The following is a 21,066-nucleotide window of genomic DNA, read 5'->3' on the forward strand; positions in this document are numbered from 1 at the left end:
CCCTGCAGCAGGAGCTCTGGACGTGATGAGAAGTGGCTCTTCTCTTGGCCAGCACTCAGGGTTATGATCCCATCCAGGAGCTGAGCTATTGAGCCGTGTAGCAGGGCCCAGGGGAACGGTGGGCTGTTGCCTCCTCTCCTCCTCTCACTACCTCCCAGTCCGAGATGGAGAAAAGGAGGGGAGGGGCAAAGCAGTCCATTAGTTGAGTGTGAGATGAGAGAGAGCAATGGTCACCAGACACCTCTGTGACACTTGCAGAAGTGAGCGTAGCCAGACGTGTGAGCTGCAGGTGGACACGGACAGATCGGAAGTGCTCCACCTGTTAAAGCTGACCATGAACTTTGAACTTATAAGGCAGAAACAACTCATGACTCATGCATTCAGAAAGGGCAAGGATTGTGCCATTTGCCCAATTCTTCTCCCTCCTCCTCTAGGACTGTCCAGTGTTTATCCAAAAGTGATATGCAATGTTCTGTTATGTTGGGTATCATCTGAAATGCTTTATTGCAACTGATCTCGTAATCCGTGAGGAGTCGTATGCGAGATTGCTGTAAATAAAGAATAAAGAGTAAATGAGAGTCTTCATTTAAACTCATTGCTGTCTAGGAGAAACAACTGAGATATTAGATGTGAATTTTTCTTGGATTTTTCCTGATAAAATAAGAATGTTAGACTCTCTGGGTTAAAAACAACCCAAGGGCAAACCCAGCGATTGGGTTAAATGGTTGTCGAACGTGCTGGGCAGTTTCATTTAACCCAACTATTGTTTAAAAATTACTATATGGCTGACTTAAAATGAACACAAAATAGGTTGGAAATTAAAAATCAGACGCATAATTACTAATAATAATCAAGAGGTGAACATACATTACAGTCCAAAAGTTTGGAACCACTAAGATTTTTAATGTTTTTAAAAGAAGTTTTGACTGCTCACCAAGGATACATTTATTTAATTAAAAATACAGTAAAAAACAGTAATATTGTGAAATATTATTACAATTTAAAATAACTGTGTACTATTTAAATATATTTGACGAAGTAATTTATTCCTGTGATGCAAAGCTGAATTTTCAGCATCATTACTCCAGTCTTCAGTGTCACATGATCCTTTAGAAATCATTCTAATATGCTGATTTGCTGCTCAGTAAACATTTATGATTATTTTCAATGTTGAAAACAGTTGTGTACTTTTTTTTTCAGGATTCCTTGATGAATAGAAAGTTCAAAAGAACAGCATTTCTCTGAAATACAAAGCTTCTGTAGCATTATACACTACCGTTCAAAAGTTTGAGGTCAGTAAGAATTTTTATTTTTATTTTTTTGAAAAGAAATTAAAGAAATTAATACTTTTATTCAGCAAAGGATGCATTAAATCAATCAAAAGTGGCAGTAAAGACATTTATAATGTTACAAAAGATTAGATTTCAGATAAACTGTTCTTTTGAACTTTCTAACCATCAAATAATCCTGAAAAAAAAAATTTGTACACAAATATTTTGTACAATTGTACACATTAAATGTTTCTTGAGCAGCAGATCATCATATTAGAATGATTTCTGAAGGATCATGTGACACTGAAGACTGGAGTGATGATGCTGAAAATTCAGCTTTGCATCACAGGAATAAATTACTTTGTGAAATATATTCAAATAGAAAACAGTTATTTTAAATTGTAATAATATTTCACAATATTACTGTTTTTACTGTATTTTTAATTAAATAAATGTAACCTTGGTGAGCAGACGAAACTTCTTTAAAAAACATTAAAAATCTTAGTGGTTCCAAACTTTTGGACTGTACTGTATGTTAATAAGCAATTTAATAAATGTTTGTTTAATTATTGACCATTTGCTCATTTTCAACCCAACTTGGGTTGTTTTTAACCCAACATTTTTTAGAGTGTACAATTGTTAAATGTATCAGAGGAAAATGATATTGCAAAGGCTGCTCTTTCACAACTCAGGAGATGTAATGGAGATCTCAGATCCTGAAGTAAACACAAATGTTACTGTAAATAAATAGGGCTAAATGAATGCAAGTTCCATAACTCGGATCATTTGGAAATGTTTGATGAGAAATATTTGAGTTTATATTTAGATCTTTGACATTTGATTTCATACTTTGAGATCATAATCTGAGCACAGTTTAGATCTCTTCTGAAACTCTATATGAGACACATGAGATCACTGGGTCTTTTTCTCAGCAGAATAAATCTGAGAAGCAGGAGACTCAAGCAAAGGTCTCCATTTGCGCTCTTTTTGTCTGAGAGAAAAGGTAAGTGCTTAGAAGTTGCTCTTTTATTGCTCCATAGACAAACTAATCTGAGACTCACAAGACTCAAGCAAATGTTTCCATTTGCTCTCCATTGAATATTATTGCTGTCTAGGAGAAACAAAGAGTTGAGATTATTAACTTTTTTTTTTTTCTTTTCCTTTTTGTTCAAGAGAAAAGGTAAGTGCTCAGAAGTTGCTCATTTATTGCTCCGTAGACATTAAAAGTAAGCACATTTTTTTTCTCAGATGTTTCTCTTAAAATGTAATGACAAAAATAGGAAACTGTTGACATAAAGTAGTAAAACAGAGCCATAATGAATGTTGAGAATATAGCTTTTGATAATTTAGAATTTGATGAGAAATAGAAGTTCATATTAAGATCTTTGAATTTTGATAGCAGACTTTGGCAAATCCTAGCACAGCACACTTTGAAATCTCTTGTAAAACTTTAGAGGATGTGAGATTACTGCATAGTTTTCTGAGAAGCCCAAGCAAATGACTGCATTTGATCTCTATTTAATATTACCACTGTCTCTGAGGAACTATTCATGTTTAAAAAGATCTAATTGGTGACTTTTCTTTCCTTCTATTTTTTTTATTTTATTTGAATGCTCAAATGTTGCTCTTTTATTGCTCAGGAGATCTGTTTCATTTACAGTAAGAAAATATTTTAGTGCTCTTAAAATTTCATGAACACAAATAAAATATTGTTGACCTACAGTACGGATATAGAGCTATAAAATGTAAGTGGATATTATAACTCTAAAATCTGATGAGAAATTGACTTTGGATTGCTGGAATCTTGATTAATTCAAACAGATGAATTTCATGTGCAACATAAAATTACATCTCTTCAAATCTCATTTTGTTCTTGGTTGATATTAAAGAGATCTCATGTGGGGTTTTTTTCCTCTGTGTGTTACAGATCCAGCTGTGCCTGTTGTAATTTTCCATGTGGTTTGTACCTTCAGCTCAGAGACACTCAAGGTTTTCTGGTACTGAAAGGGTACAAGAAGAGGATGGATGTTGTTGGCCGACTGCTGTGATTGAGTCTCGTCCTCCCATAAGGGATAAATATTGTGCCCCGCCTCCCTCTCAGAGAGTCTCCATACACACAGCAGTAAGGTCATAGTGCCCTGACCACAATTACTGGCAGGACCCAAGCAGACCCTTTTTCTGCTGCAATAAGGACATAGTGATGGCTCCAGACTTCCTCCTCTTGTTCCCTCTTCATCATGATCAGCAAAGAAAGATATAGTTGGAGAGAGAGAGAGAGAGAGAGAGAGAGAGAATGAGGGGGTGAGTGAAAAATCCATCTATGGTGGTTTTCTATCCCGTGGCCCTAAAATGGCAACTCTAGAGTTTGGACGGTTCCCTCTTGCTCTTTAAAAGCTCAGCTTGTGAAGAGGCTTTTAAGACCATTTCGTAGATTCTGGACTCTATTATTGCCTCAGTTGTTTACCTCTTTACATCTAGCAGCGTACCTGTGTGCTTCCACAATCCATTGATTTCTTTCAGTGCGTTCTCACTCTTTAGAAAGAGAGAAAACCGTCAACATGAGGAGAGGCTGGCTGTTAATATTCCCTTAGTGTGCTTTAAAGTACGACTCGTAGAGACATCCATGCTGACCATTACACAGCTCACGGGTCCTGTGAATTCAGAGAATCGTTCAACTAAAAACTTTTGAATCTGTCATGATTTTCTCTCCCTTATGTTCTTCCAATCCCTTTGGAAAAGAGTGAATTTTAAAAATATATTGGGCTCTTTTCCATTTAAATACAATGAAGGTGAACTAGAGCATTCAAGCTTCAAAAATGGCAAAAAAAAAAAAAAAAAAAGGTTCATAAAAGTAGCTCATGAGAAGCCATTGTGTCAAATCATTCGATTTTGTGAACTGGATCAATGATTCATTGCAAAGATCTGACTCAAAAGAAGGATTAAGTTATGAATCAGACATTATTACTAAAGAGTTACCATGCTTTTTTGTCCTTTTTGGAGGAGACTTGCTGATTTTCTGTCAAAATTACTGTCATTAGTTTTCGGCGTGCCCTCCCAGTCCATTAAAGTTATGGCAAAGGAAGTGTAAGTGATTTTAAACAGGATATGCTGAATAAGTCTGTCAAGCCAATCAGAGAAGAGAATAATTTGATTACAGGCTAAATTCACCACTCCCACACAGCAAAACTACTGCTAATGGGCTGCAGCTTCCAAATACGAAGGAAACACCGGTCCTCTACTTAAAGGCTGTGTACAGAATTGAATACTGTCTTTCCGCAGAGTATATACTGTACACTGAATGCTAATTTTTAAAAATATGTGAAACATGCAATATGCAGCTATACTTGTTTCAAACAGTATGCTACACTGTTGTCGCATATCCCCAAGGAATTGCTTGTTTAATTCAGAAAGTGCCATCCATTTATTTCTTAAATAAATATGGTTATTTATTTATTAATTTTATATATATATATATATATATATATATATATATATATATATATATATATAAAATATAATTTTATTTTTTTAATTTAATTAAAAATTTTTATTTAAAATTAAATTTTATTTAAACCCTCTGGTACTGTTTGCAAATTTTAGAATTCGGTATTGGAATGGTACAAAACTTTGTAAAGGTACTGCGCCCAAACAAAATCTTACTGAAAGCTCATTTTTTGAGATGTCAACCTCAAAATTGCAGCAGCCTGTTTTGATTTTTCACTTCAGCAATAATCTGCCAAGTGTTGACAGTTTTAAGATTTACGACGGTTCAAGTTGGAAATTTCATTTTCCGGTCTATGCTAAAAAAGTGGTTAAGTGGTAATAAATATAATTAAATATAAATATAATTTCGTTCCATAAAATCCCCTAAAAGTACAAAATATTAAATAAAATAAAAAAGCTATCAAACTAAAATATAGTACTTTAATTTAATTGAAAAAAACAATTTGGTCATTATGACCACCACATGAGGAGCACCAGAGGGTTAAATATGTCTTTAGGGTTAGTTCACCCAAAAAACTGAAAATTCAGTCATTAATTACTCACCCTCATGTCGTTCCACACCCGTAAGACCTTCATTCATCTTCAGATCACAAATTAAGATATTTTTGATGAAATACGATGCCTCAGTGAGGCCTCCATTGACAGCAAGTTAATTTACACTTTCAATGGCCAGAAAGGTACTAAAAACATATTTAAAACAGGTCATGTGACTACAGTGGTTCGGAGCATGAAAGTCACGTGATTTCAGTAAACGAGGCTTCGTTACATCATAAGTGTTCTGAAATTTCAATGGTTCGCATGATATTGGCAGTTTGATACGTGCGCCGAACCACTGATTCAAAACAAAAGATTTGTAAAGCTTTGAAGCTTCATGAAACAGTGTTTTGAGATTGCCAATCACTAGATATTGTTGAATAAAGTCTTTATTTTGTTGCTTTATAACATTAAGGTTGAACCACTTTAGTCACATGAACTGTTTTAAATATGTTTTCAGTCTGGGGGTTTGAAAGTGTTAATTATCTTGCTGTCAATGCAGGCCTCACTGAGCCATCAGATTTTATCACAAATATCTTAATTTGTGTTCTGAATATGAATGAAGGTCTTAAGGGTGTGGAACAGCATGAGGATGAGTAATTAATGATTGAATTTTCATTTTTGGGTGAACTAACCCTTTATATTTTGACATATTTTATTTATTTAAATATATCATGACTATGAATCTATTACATTTATATGATCTATTAATCTATTTTTTAATCTATTTTATTAAAAAATACAAATATTTTTAAATGTTGCCCTTTGTTTAAAATTCATTTTTAGTTGCCTTTTGTTTCAAAAATATTTATTTACATTTTATGTAAAAATGCCTTAATATATAGGCTATTGCATTCAATGTTAATAATTTTAACATATTTGAATCATTTTAGTAATTTCTGCTCTTAACTTGTTTTTCTCCATTTTCTTTCTAAGCAGCAGTGATATCTGAACCTGGAGAGATATGAAGACGTATTATGACAGAGGGGGAGAGTAGTGACCTGGCTGCAGGTTACTCAATCCACATCAAACTAATGTCCTGCCACAGAGCGAGAGCAGTCAGGAGTGGACCGGAGTAAAAGCACTCCTGGAACTGGTACAAGGAAAGGCTTTTACACCTGCAGTGGTTAATATATGGATCTCCACACTCCTGCTGTCCACTGCCACACACAATAAAGCAAACCATCGACCTGTGTGCGCTACATTTGCATATCCGGTTAAGTTATGAGTAATGTCCAATTAAAATAACACCGTAAGCTTGGTGAATTTATTGCAACCCCTAAATTGTGACCGCTCCACCTCAGTATTAAAAAGATTGTTTAGTGGTTCTTGGACTCAACAAAGCACTCCTTTCTTATCAAGAACCATTCTGCTAAGCAGTTGCTATGGTAATCTGAGAAGCTTTTAGCTGACTCTTTTGTGTTTTAAGTGTTTTCTAGGGTGTTGCTATGTGGTTGCTAAGGTGTTGCTATGGTGATCTAAAAAGCTTTTAGCTGGCTCTTTTGTATTTTAAGTGTTTTCTAGGGTGTTGCTATGTGGTTGCTAAGGTGTTGCTATGGTGATCTGAAAAGCTTTTAGCTGGCTCTTTTGTGTTTTAAGTGTTTTCTAGGGTGTTGCTATGGTGATCTGAGAAGTTTTTAGCAGGCTCTATTGTGCTTTAGGTGGTTTCTAGGGTGTTACAATGTTGTTTCCAATAAGTTGCTATGGTGATGACAGAAGCTTTTGGCCAGCTCTGTTATGTTTTAGGTTTTTTAGGGTGTTGACATGTGGTTGCTAAGCAATTGCTATGGTGATCTGAGAAGGTTTTAGCAGGCTCTGTTACATTTTAGGCGTTTTCTAGGGTGTTGTTATGTGGTTGCTAAGCAGTTGCTGTGGTGTTCTGAGGAGCTTTTAGCAGGCTCTTTTGTGTTATAGGTGTTTTCTAGGGTGTTGCTATGGTGATCTGAGATGTTTTTAGCAGGTGCTATGGTGTTTTCTAGGGTGTTGCTATGTGGTTGCTATGGTGATTACAGAAGCTTTTAGCCAGCTCTGTTGTGTTTTAGGTTTTTCTAGGGTGTTGCTATGTGGTTGCCAAGCAGTTGCTATGGTGATCTGAGAAGCTTTTAGCAGGCCCTGTTGCGTTTTAGGTGTTTTCTAGGGTATTGCTATGGTGATCTGAGACGCTTTTTGCAGGCTTATGGTGCTTAAGGTGTTTTCTAGGGTGTTGCTACGTGGTTGCTAGATTGGTTGTTGCTGGGTCTTTACTTGGGCAATGACATGAGATTTCTAGGGTGTTCTGGGTTGTTTTTCAGGGAGGCAAATTAAAGCAAGCAATGGACCAGCATGATAATGTTTTCAGCTAAGAGTATTTAGATGAACAGTACACAGATTTGTTTTTATGTAAATAAAAACAACAAAAAAGCTACTAAGATATGTTTTCCTGAGCAGTGCAGGGTGTGGCCATCTCCGGTTCAGCAGCTTTTGCCTCATCTTCCTCTCACATCATCTCTCTACCAGGAACCAAACGCCATCAACAACACCCATTTCATAGTATTCAGAGCAGCAGTGTTAGTGAGACTCGCTGGGGTAAACCTGGGATCGATTGGCTCATGCTGCTGGGGGTTTTGGTAATGTAACTGAATCTAGGTTCTCTCATTAGGGACACAAGAAGCCCGTCTTCATGCAGATGAGCCGAAACTCGAGGAGCAGTTCGCCGAAGACTAATGAACGTGCAGCATCTCCTCTCATACTCTCAGCCTCCATTCTGGCTCACTCTTACAGTTGTCTCCATTTCTACCTCTTTCATGCGTATTAGCTCACACGGTCTAGTTTCCACTGCCCCTCTAAGCTGAAATTAAAGCATAATTATTTAATTATGTGTCTTTTTATTTTTAAGGAGGCACTATCATCAGCCTCCTTGTAAATATTCGAATAAAAGTGCAGAAACAAAAAATGATTCACTCTGTATTGACTCTGATCTTTTGTATCTCATCAGATTTGGTCTTGGTCCAGATCCATTCAATTATTATAATGTATCATTATGAAATACCCCAATTACAGGACTGACCTCAATGCAAAAATAGCGGTTAATTTCTTTAAATGAAAGGGTCCCAAAAAGCCCAAGGATGTTTCATGGATCTGAACGCATCTTCAAGGAGCTCAGGGTCGATTGCCATTCACAAAAAGACACGAAATGTCTTCTCTGATCCTTGAGGAAGCTGCAAATAACAAACAGGTTTTTTCATTTGTCCATCTCTGCTTTAATAACAAACTGTTACAATAGAAAGGCCTATTTTCATGCAACTTTATTATTTTTTTTATTTAGAAAGTTTTTAAGCTATGTGCAGTTGCTTGCTATTATGAAGTGCCTGGTGAACATGTTGGGAAAATTTAATCAACAGTTTTGTTTCTTATTTACAAACCACTACATGATAAAAGTCCTGAAATAGCGTTGCCTCGTGGATATTTAAATTAAAGTCATTCTTTTGTGCATGAATGCCATATGTAAATTCTATTTAAAATGTGAATTTGATATTTTATCCAATGTGATATAAAACTGTGCTGCATATTATTAAGAGTGGCCCTGCTTCTATTATCATAATTTTAAACCTATACAGATTATTAAGTAATGTTTTGGTGATGGACTAATGAGATTAAATGCAAACCTTTTTCATCTTCTCAGTGTTTGATGGAGATCAATCGTTACGGTGGTTTGGCATTTGAGGCCAAACATTAACCAGATATCTGGGTGAGTGCATTTTCTTTGATTAATCTCATAACCTATCACGGGTTAAAGGTCTATGGGCAATATGGCTTGATGCATTATATTATCTTATGCATAATGATTTATTCATAAGTCCACAATGATTTTGCAGTAAATGGTAGCTATTCCCAAACACAACAGTGGAACGTTGCCTTTTCTGTCATTATTGGAACTTATTGGGGATGTTCCAATGCAAACTAAAAGAGAACTGGCCTGTGCATTAAAATAAAGCAATAATACTGATGTAATGAGGTCACAGGTGTATGTTTGTATAGAGTAATTGACAACGGCTTTGAACGCAGCTCAACCAATCAGAATCAAGGGCCCAAAATCTGTTTTATAATTATCTTTAAACAAATGCCATAGTCGCATTGAGTCACAAAACCCTATGGGTTTCTATAATGGGGTTTTTCAATTTATGAGTAACATAAGGTCTGTGGTAAACATAACTTGACTATACTTGGACCAAGTTGGACGTTTTGCTCTACAACATAAATTATTCACACCCATATCGAAAATGTGAAATTTGAAGCTGTTATTTTTTATTTAAAAAAAAAAAATGCTGTATGTTTTTAATAAGTAATTAGATAAGAATGTTTGGGATGTGAGTGTGTGCAGTTTACGTTGGAGAACAAAACGTCCAAGTATATTCAAATTATGTTTACCACCTTAATTTACTTATAAAAACCCCATTATAAAAGCCCATAGGAAAATCTCTACTAGTGAACCACTGGCGAATTAGGGAACGTTTACATGACAACAATGTACTAAAAACAGAAAAGTTTTTCCTTTGCATTTTTTTTCTGCGTACAGATGACAATGTTGTCAAAAAGATCCCATTCACTCGGATCCGCGGAAACGATTAAAAACGCTGTATTTTGCTGCCAGGCCAGTAGTTGGCGATGTCACTTTGTAAAGAAACACTACGTGCCTATAGACTGAACACGTAATATGCATGTGCATGACATCACTGTTTCCACAAATTCTTTTTTTTTTTTTTTTTACTTACACAGAGACGATAATGGTGTCGTTTTGAAAAACTTGCAATTTGAAACCCGTTTTTAGGCCCTCAAATGCTGTTGTTGTGTAATTGGCCATAACAATTAAAAAGTGTTCTGTTTTTATTTGAAAATGGTGTTGTGTAAACAGCCCCTAAGGCCCCATTTACACTGTGTGTATGTTTTAATTTTAAAACGCATAACTTTTGCTACGGTTATGCCTGTCGTTTACACTACTCCGGCATTTTCGAGCCTCGAAAACAAAGTCTTTCGAAAATGCTGCAGAGCCCGGTTTAGTTTGAAAATGCTGGGGTTGCCTTTCAGTGTAAACACACCAAAATGGAGACTTTTGAAATGATGGTGTGGCTGCTGACGTTCGCTCTGTGTATCCTTGACGACCATGTAAACAATAACATGGACACTGAATTGAAGTCTTTGCTGGCTTTGTTGTCATTTTTAGCAGCCATTGAGCAGTTAAACTCTGCATTTTTTTTAATACTGCAACTGCCTGCATGCACAAGAGGCAACTGTTTACACTTGTAAGCACATGCCCAGTGTGCATGAAGTCATGTGACATGCGTTTTTGGTCATGTAGTGTAGACTGTTTCTGAAATGCTGTGGAAACGCCAGTGAAGACAAGAATTGTTTTCATTTTAAAATGTCATTAAAAACGAATACTCACTAGTGTAAAGTTAATCAGGGCCAAAGTCTTAGTTTTGACATTATGAATGCAGCATTCTATAGTCTTCCTGAGATAAGAAACGGCCACTTTGACAGGAAGTGGTTGACTTGACATGTAAAGTTACCAATGGTAGGACGGAAGGCTGATACCATAATTTCAAGACATTCAAAAGTAATGAGGCAATTACTTCACAGGTATTATGTTTTTAGACCCTTGCTGTGTTTTTTTTGTGTAACATACATCAGATATCTTTGAACAATTTGTGTAAGTGTGGCCTTAAAGCCCGTTCACAACAAGAATGATAACTATAAAGAGAACTAGGTTACACTTTATTTTAAGGTGTCCTTGTTGCTGCGAGTGGTGTTGTTATTGTTAACTAATAATAACTTAAAAATCATTTCAGTAATTGAAGGGGGGGAAAGCTGAAATAAAATATAAATATTAGATGAAAAACTTAAACGAAAATTAGAAATGTTGCTTTGGCAACTTACTGAAAATAAGGTTAATTTGAAGTACTAAAATTACTAAATGTAAAATTAAAGCTAAATAGGAATATTAGAAAAAAAATATAAAAGATAAAAGTGACTACTATTTAAAATTACTAACTTAAACTAAAATTAAAATACTGAAAATATAACAATAAAAGCTGAATGTAAATATTATTAAATATTAAAAAAGTATATATATATATAATACTAAAATAATAGCATATGGTTAATTGTTTATTATAATTGCACACTGTAGTTACGTTGTCTGCCTCTTTAAATGCTTGAAATCTTTAAAGTTGGATGGATTCTGATGTTATTATTGTTCATCAGCCAGAAATAAATAGTTCTGAAAGTGATTCCAATGATATCGTATGTCATTTATCTGTGGTGTGCACAGATTGTTAAATCATTATAGTTTATGTCCACTTATGTGAATGGCACTTTAGTGTTCAATGTTGCCATACATTGTGTTCTCTTCGTTCTTTCAGGTTTCAGCTGTGTGCTGTGAATATAAGTGAACTCCTTCAGGAAAACTCTCAGGAGTGTTTCATGGCTCAACACCTAATAAGAGGTAAAATGATTTGCAAAGCAAAACTAACCTGTCAGGATTATATATTTTATTGTTTTATGTTTTATGTTTCTCTTTTTAAATATGTTACTAGTGAAGCAGAATTTTTCCAACCTTGTTGCCAATAAAGTTTGTAAAGTGTAAAGTATAAACTGACATCTCTGGGAATACAACACAGATGGGTAGCATCACGGTACACTTTTTCATCCTTAAAAGTGGCGGCCTATGCTCATTCACTTTTGAGATCAGGCTTCCTGCAGGCTTCCTCTTTAAAGCAGTTTTTCGGGAAAAAAAAATTGAAAAACAAATCTATAAATGTGGTTTTTCATAAGATGACTCACTGAGCTGAAAATGAATCATTGGCAGTTTCAGGAAGGAAATTAAGTTGGATGTGATCTAAATGCACTAAATGCACCGCTGTAATTCTGCTAAAGGACATGCTAGTAAACAACCGACTGAATTAGCAGTTATCTGCTTTTTACGTCATTCACCATGACAAACACTTGCTCCAGGTCTTGGAAGGATTTGATAAGAAACGCTTGAGTTCATATTGAGGTCTCTGCCTTTTATTGCCTCTGCCTCCTTTGATCACAGGAATAAATTACATTTTAATTCATATATTCAAATATTATTGGATTGAAATAATATTACACAATATTACTGTTTTTACTGTATTTCAAAAACATGTTAAAAATCACACAGACCCCAAACTTTTCAACGGTACCACATATGACTTATATTTATGATAATATCCCTTTAAATGAGCATTTCTGCACAGAACATGCCACACACTTCCAGCCCATCTATTTTACTGTGTTTACTAGTAGCTACTGACCTCTTCAATTGTCTGTCTAAACTCACCACTGACCCTTGTAAGCAGATTTTCCGCTCCCGGTCAGAGTGTGGCTGTGCCAACAGGGACAGATCGATAGCGGCCGAGCCTGACATTGATCATGGCTAGAGATAGTCTCATCATTCAGATGTACTCGCAACATGTTTGTGTAGTGGCTACATGAGCCCAAACCAGATTCTAGCAGATATCAATCACAGTCCATCCAGTCTCTCTTCCAGTATTCAGATCCCTTGTCAAACAAACAAGATGTCTGCGTATGGAAAGAAAGGATTAGATACAACAGGAAGGTATTGAAAGGGAATTTATGAGGAAAAATAATAAGGTGTGTGTGTATGAGAGAGAGAGAGAGAGAGAGAGAGAGAGAGATGATTTGTGGGCCTCTCGTGTGCTAGCATTACAAGAATGGCCCTCATGGGTGGCATGAAAAGGCTCTTGATTGTAAGGAGTGGTAACTTGATATTCGAGCTCCTTGCCCTGATAGATTTATTTACATTCAGTGCCTCAGCCCTGTCTAGAGAGAGAGAGAGAGGAGGCATTGATGTTTGGTGATGATCATGTTTTGATTGAAGCTCTTTGTGCTTCTTACACAATTGCACTAATTATTTCTAGACCTGGACTGATTTTATATGATTTGTGTGTAAAATTCAAATATTTATTTTACATATTTGAATTTCACAATTTAAAATATTTATTTATTCATAAACACTTTGTTATATTAGCATAGGCATAGTTTGGTGGGTGCCAGGGGGCACTTTATGATTTTGTGGGAGCTATTCAATAAAAATGTTCTCATTTTATTTATCTTATCCTATTATTTTACTCAGTAGAATGTGTAAATTAGGGCTTAATCATTTTTAAATACTATACTAAAAGTTAAGGCTAAAAAAAGTTAAGGCTAAAAAAACTAAATAGATATTTATCATCGTTTTTTAAAGGTGCCGTCAATTTTTTTTTTTTTTACAAGATGTAATATAAGTCTAAGGTGTCCCCTGAATGTGTCTGTGAAGTTGCAGCTCAAAATACCACATAGATTTTTTTTTTTATAAATTTTTTTAACTGCCTATTTTGAGGCATAATTAGAAATGCGCCAATTCAGGCTGCGGCCCCTTTAAATCACGCTCTCTCCGCCCCCTCCCGAGCTCTCGACACTATCATTGCATAAACAAAGTTCAAACAGCTAATATAATCCTCAAAATGGATCTTTACAAATTGTTCATCATGCAGCATGTTTAATCGCGTAAGTATGGTATTTATTTGGATGTTTACATTTGATTTTGAACAAGTTTGATAGTGCTCCATGGCTAACGGCTAATGCTACACTATTGGAGAGATTTATAAAAAATAAAGTTGTGTTTATGCATTATATAGACGGTAAGTGTTTAATTATGAAAATAGCGACGACTCTTGTCTCCGTGAATACAGTAAGAAATGATGGTAACTTTAACCACATTTAACAGTACATTAGCAACATGCTAACAAAACATTTAGAAAGACAATTCTCAAATATCACTAAAAATATCATGATATCATGGATCATGTCAGTTATTATTGCTCCATCTGCCATTTTTCGCTATTGTTCTTGTTTGCTTACCTAGTCTGATGATTCAGCTGTGCACAGATCCAGATGTTAATACTGGCTGCCCTTGTGTAATGCCTTGAACATGAGCTGGCATATGCAAATATTGGGGGTGTACATATTAATGATCCCGACTGTTACGTAACAGTCTGTGTTATGTTGAGATTCGCCTGTTCTTCGGAGGTCTTTTAAACAAATGAGATTTACATAAGAAGGAGGAAACAGTGGTGTTTGAAACTCACTGTATGTCTTTTCCATGTACTGAACTCTTGTTATTCAACTATGCTGAGGTAAATTCAATTTTCAATTCGATGGCACCTTTAAAATAAACCCACAACTAAAGGAGAGGGGGCTCTAACTCTGACGCTTCCACTATCAACATCTACTCAGCTTCTTTTGCTTTTGGTAGGCCTAAGATTCTGTATAACAGTCGTTCATTATACATTTTTAATGTAGAAGATATGATTCATATAACTGTATAAAAAATAGAGTATAGCCTATGTTAGATATATAGCCATCACAGGCATTTACAGGGACAAGTCTCCCCAAAAGTTAGAAATTGTCCCTCAGTGTTTGATATTCTTGATGCTGCTCTGCTGCACTCCATTACGTGTAGCTTCGTTTGTTATTTGGATGACAAAAAGTTTTAAAAGTTTTTAGGTTGCTCTGTCTCAACAGTCTAACAGTGCTCATCAATGTCAAAATGAGTGAGATGGCCAATCAGATCAAAGAAGGCGGGTTTTATTGTTGACAGAAGACAAAGAAAGTGGCAGCTAAACATTAATATTTAACTGTTTTATGAGAGGAGTGCTGAATGACCAACAGTAATATCCAGTGATGCAGGCAACTCAACTTTTTAAGAAATGCCACTGTTTTGAATGTAAAATATGGTATAATTTATATTTGATTCATGTAACTCATAACTGAATGTGACAGGACAAAAAAAGTTTTGCGTTTTCGACATATCAGATATCAGTAAGAGTGAACGATTACTTCACAGCTGCATTAGAACTTATTTTACTATTTTTACTTTTATTTATTCCCTTAAAGCGTAAATGTGAAACTCCGCCTATGCATAGTGGTTGGAACTCTCCTCACATCCTGAGAGCAATCAATAATAGAAAGTGGTCTAATTATTAAAAAATGTACATATATCTTCTTTGGAAGTCTATGGACCAAAAATTGTTCATCCAATCACAGCATTCAGTCCTCGCAGACATCACACGTCGATAGCGCGTTTCGTAAGGCTACACAGATTTGTAGACAGACAGTCGCCAAGCTCCACAAACAAACAGTAGCATCTTTTCTCAGTTTCTCCTAAACCAAATCAGTGAGCTTATGCTATGTTTATGCCATTTCATAACCATAATTACAAGATGGCAACCAGTAGCATTCTACCTGGAGCGGTTCATGTCCTCAGACTCTGATTTATGCCTTTCTCTGGCAACACTATCAATGGCAATATGAATCTGCAGCTGTCAGGTGGTACAAGTCTGAGCTCTGTAAGTTGTTTACATTCAGAATTATTGTAATGTTATGTGCTTTGAGACATGAGATAATTTACCGCCGTCTCTCGTGACGCTTTGCAGACTCTGCTCTGGCTGTGCATATTCATGAGTTTTGGAGGAGGAGTGGCTTCAGAGACACTCTGAAGGGAGGGTGGTAATGATTTCAAAGCTAGCTGCACCGAAACTCCCTACCCTACCTTTAATACACTTTAATGCCCATTCATCTCATTAGTGGTTGTTCGGCTGTCGTCTGATCTCCTGGAAGTATGTGAGCTGCTTTCTGCCATTTCATGATAGAACTGTTTTTGAGCAAATCACCTGAGCTGAAATGCTGCTAAGGCTTATTCACACCAAATACAAATCAAGATTTTAAACATACACTGAGCATGAACATTTGTCTTTTTTTTTCTTCTTTTCTTTATTCTGATAGAAATTATTATAGTATGTGTGCATATATAATAAAATGATATTTATCATTTAATAATGTATTAGTAAATGTTGAAATTGACATTAAAAAAGATTAATAAATGCTGTATAAGTGTTTATTAATGTAATGCAAAGTGGCATTTTCAGCATCATTACTCCACTCTTCAGTGTCACATGATCCTTCAGAAATCATTCTGATATGCTGATTTGCTGCTCAAGAAACATTTCTTATTATCAGTGTTGAAAACAATTATTTTCTGATTAATATTTTAGTTTAAAAGAACAGCATTTTTAAATCTTTTGTAGCATTATAAATGTTTTACTGCATTTTACTGCAGTGTGAAAAAAGTAAAAATCTGCCTTATATTTTTCTGTAAACATTTATACATTTTTTTCAGGGTTCTCAGATGAATAATAAGCAGTGCTTGAAGTAAAAAAATAAAAGTGCCGGTACTCCCAAATGCTCGGTTCAGAATGCGTTCCTGAAGAAGGGAGGGTGCGGTGGGCTTCCGTATATGCGATGTGTCGGAAGTGCTGGTGTTGTGCCGAATTTTGACTCTCTGACAAATTATTACCCCCTCGTTGAATTCGCAAACATAATTGCCTAATCCTAACTCCTCCCAAGGGGTCAAAATTCGGCACAACACCGGCACTGCGTACTGACCCACTTCAAGCACTGATAAAAAATGTAAAAAGAACAGCACATTATGGACTTACCTTCAATTCCAATGCTGTTAAGATTGTGAGCCTGTGCTTTCTTTTAAAATTATTTTTGTAATGTCCTCATTATGTATTATTATACATGTTTTTATGTGTTTTATGTTGCCCTGAAATAAAAACAAGAGCAGTTGGGTTCAGCAGTTCGTTTAAGAAAAAAAAAAAAGTATGAAGTTTTCACAGCATCAACCCTAAGTGAGAGAGAGAGAGAGTCCTCATTTAGAGCAGTGGACCTATTTAGCCTGACGACCATTAAATATGAATTAAAAACCACACAGGCCTTTTTGCCTCTAAAATGTCATTAGGCATCTTTATGGCAAGCAGTTGTTGAATAAGCAGTTTGCAGGACTCCCCGGGGTGGGAGCTGCTGGACGAGGGCCGCTTCTGCGAGTGCCACAGGGGCAGATGCATGTAGTACTAACGGAAAGCTCTGGAAAATAAGAAGGGATAATAGCCACTGAAATGGAATTTACATTAAGAGCCCTAACGGAGTGGAACACTTCTGGTTTGGGCCGTCTGTGGCGCTGATGGGGGCGGGCGGGGGACGTTGAGTGGAGCGGAGCTTCACCATTTCCTCAACTGGCTGCTGGGGAAAATGAAAATGAAATTGCAGCATTGAAACAGCAGGTACATTAATGGAGAAGCATTGCACAGCCATCAAATATGTCTTTCCAAACAACTGTGTGTGATTTCGGCTTGTGTAGCCATACCTATTAGATACCTATTTATATAACGTGAAGATTGTACATGTGTGCACTAATTGATAGTATACAGGATGTCCTAAACAGAGAAAATATGATAAAACATCAGTTTGTCAAACAACTGAACATTTTGTTGGTCACTTGATTTTTGTGTCGCAGTCTATAGCTCCATCCATAGTGAAATCTCCACATAGCTGTAAGCTTTCAATGTTTTCTTGTCTGTTATTGAATTATGCATGTAATATCATTGCATATAGCCTAGGCCTTAAAGTGTTTTTCCTGTACTAAAACATGCCTTATGTTTTGGTACAAATGTTACTGTAACTTGTATGTCCTGTTTTGGTTTAATTTTATTGTGTTTTGGTTTTGTTTTCCCTCTTCTTGTATGCCCATGTTCCCTAGTTAGTTTCCATGGTTATTAATTAGTTCCACATACCTGTTCACTTTGATTGGTCTGTCAGTATTTAAGCCCTCGGTTCTCTCAGTTCCCTTGTCTGGTACCATCAGTGTTAAACATTGTTTGTACCAAAATTTTGACTTCGATACGATACCCAACTTAAATATCACGATACCGATACTTAAACGATACTATGGCAAAAACCTAAAACAGCAGGACTGATTGATTGATTGATTGATTGAATACTTTATTGAACAACAACAATCAACACGAAGTGTTCAAAAGGATAAAAACACAAAAAGCCCAAAGGCTTATTTCCATTGTGGTCCTTAAGATGGAAGATGAGTAACAGTACATATAACAACATTGAGGACAATGAAGAAAGGGAGCATAAAAAATACAAATAAATAAAACAAAACACACTAAAAAAAAAGTAAATTAGGAAACCTTCGCTTGCGTTATTTTGTAACATCTTTTGCAGACGGGCTTTGTGGTGTCCGTGGGCTTACCCTGGCTGTCGGCAAAGTAAGTAAAATAATGCCATATTTCACTTTGTGCATCTGCTTTCTCAACAATTTGTGGACGGTCTGCAAGAGCACCTGTATTTGCAACCATACCTCTCGTTTCGTCACCATAAAAGCCGTTGCGCAGTTGAGAGGAATAAACGCACTCAATTTGCACGCACACTGCCCCCTGCTGTCGCACATTAGGAAATACAGCTGGCACTCAAAGTACCGATCCTAATAAAATGAAGAACCGGACCGTTTTTAAAAGCAGGGTATAGCGATACCTTTCTAGTATCGGTATATCGTGCAACACTACTTCACTGTGAGCTTGATTGACAGGTGGTCTAACCAATCATAATGCTGGATCTGCCATTTTGTCCGACAAAGCAGTCGGGAGTTAGTAGATAAACGTCGGTGGACTTGAACTTGAAAAACGGTGTCTACTGACATTTTTCCGCGGTTAAAACAACATTCATTCTTATGTTCATTCATGTTTATTTGATGCTATAAATAAACTAGTAAGAAGAGATGATCGGTTCACGAGGCGCTACAGCGATCTGTCCAGACACATTATAGAGCCACAAAATGATATTTGTTTAAATTTCTTTAAAAATTAAAAATCGAGTTTTCCAAGATGCCACAACATTGCACAGCCTCTGGTTATAAAAAGTCCTCGAAGACAATGGATAACCTTTTATAGGTGAAAATGTGTTGGTTTGTGTTTTTATATGTATTAAATCATTATTACAGGTTTTTAAACCGTGGTATTGCACTAAGTGAAAATAGCATTTTCTTAGCAAAAGATGCTATTGACTCTAAGTACAACTATTGATGTACATTAAAAGGCATGCAATAACATAGAGTGTAAATTATTTATTAAAATTATTAAATGGATACTGCCTTATTGGGACAATAAAGCCTTCCCTACAACTACCCCTAACCAATAAGCACTTTATTATTAAACACACGTTAGACACTTTATTTTCACTTTTCGAATATCTTCATTTTTATTGAAAATAAATCTGATTTGTGATAGGGAAAGGATTTGAACTCGGGTCGATTTGCGTCTAAACTTCCTGCCCCTACACTATTGCTACTGTTAACGAGTCAGCGTCTTTCATAATTTTGTCTGGCCCAACCAGACATCAGTGGGCGGAGTTAGTGTAAATAGCCTCTGCCAATAAGGTGGACTATATGCACTTAGTGTAAATAGATACTCTGAACTGGGCAATGTCATGTTAGCTAATGCCTTCGTTTTGTTTTGCGTTAGTTTAGTAAAATCTTCTGTAAGAAGTCTATTGTGGATATAGATATTCATGTGTTTAACTATGGTTGCAGTCAGTTTGCTCTCTAGTGTTCACTGACCAACTCTGACTGTTCCAATATGGCGGACGGTTTACGCATATTAGCCCATAGAAACAGCCGCTAATGAATACATATATATATATATATATATATATATATATATATATATATATATATATATATATATATATATATGATTACAATGCCATGCTGCTCTTTTCTGCATGATAGTTAATTTTAGAAAGCTGTATGTGAAAGAACATTTTAATGAAAAGGTGCGGTCAGCTTTAATAATTCAGTCTAATTTTAATTTCCTAATTAAGACGGAAATGTGCAGGGGGGAGAGGAGCCCCTCCAGAAAAATACAATTAATTTAATTGTCCTTTTTAATCTTGGAAATACCACATCCTAGCAAGCCAGCCGTTGTCTTTCTCTGCGTCTCGCAAAGTGCACCTGCCTCCTCTGTCAGTACAAAAGAACAATCCTTCACTGCTCTGCCTCTTGCGCAGCCGCTGACTCTCTACTGTTTTCAAGTCTGTTCTCTAATTCTCCTCCACTTTGTAGCTGAACCCATCAGTCATGGGCATAAAAGACCCACTGTGCTTCTCAGGACCACTGGATGTGTATTAGAGCAATTTACTGTAATTTACATTTTGCTGCAGGTCCCATTGTGAAGACCTGTCTAAAACTCACTGGGGTGCGTCAAACTTGCGTTATGCTTTCCTTTTTTTGCCGTCGTTAATGGGCTGACCTCAACTTAATGAAAGAATGGTCGCCTAATTGCTAAGCATTTGCCTTAGAAAATTGCATGTCTTTGTAGCTTAAGTTAAGTTGAATAACTTTGGTTCAAAAAAAAAAGAAAAGAATCAATAGGAAATGGCCTCGGTGATCAGATTTATATATATGATTTTTCTCTACATGCATTCAAAAGCACTATAGACTAAAATATTTTAGAAATTATATAAAATCCTGTTAAACTGTAAGTTAAACTACCATATTATTTTTTCAAAATAAAAATAATCAGTTTTATGATTTATGAGTATTTATGAGTCACACTGTAATTTACAGAGAAAGTCACTGCATGAGTTCACATTTGATTTATATTTCATTTTAATAGTTACATTTTTTGCAGGTTTTTATGTGCATTATAGTGTTTTAATGTACACATTATGTTTAGTTAATGTACTGTATATACTTGTGCTGTCAAATCGATTAATCGCAATTAATCATGATTAATTGCATCTTACAAAATTTTGTAAATATATAATTTGTGTGTATATATATATATAT

Source organism: Chanodichthys erythropterus, chromosome 2, assembly GCF_024489055.1.
Source record: "Chanodichthys erythropterus isolate Z2021 chromosome 2, ASM2448905v1, whole genome shotgun sequence".
NCBI lineage: Eukaryota > Metazoa > Chordata > Actinopteri > Cypriniformes > Xenocyprididae > Chanodichthys > Chanodichthys erythropterus.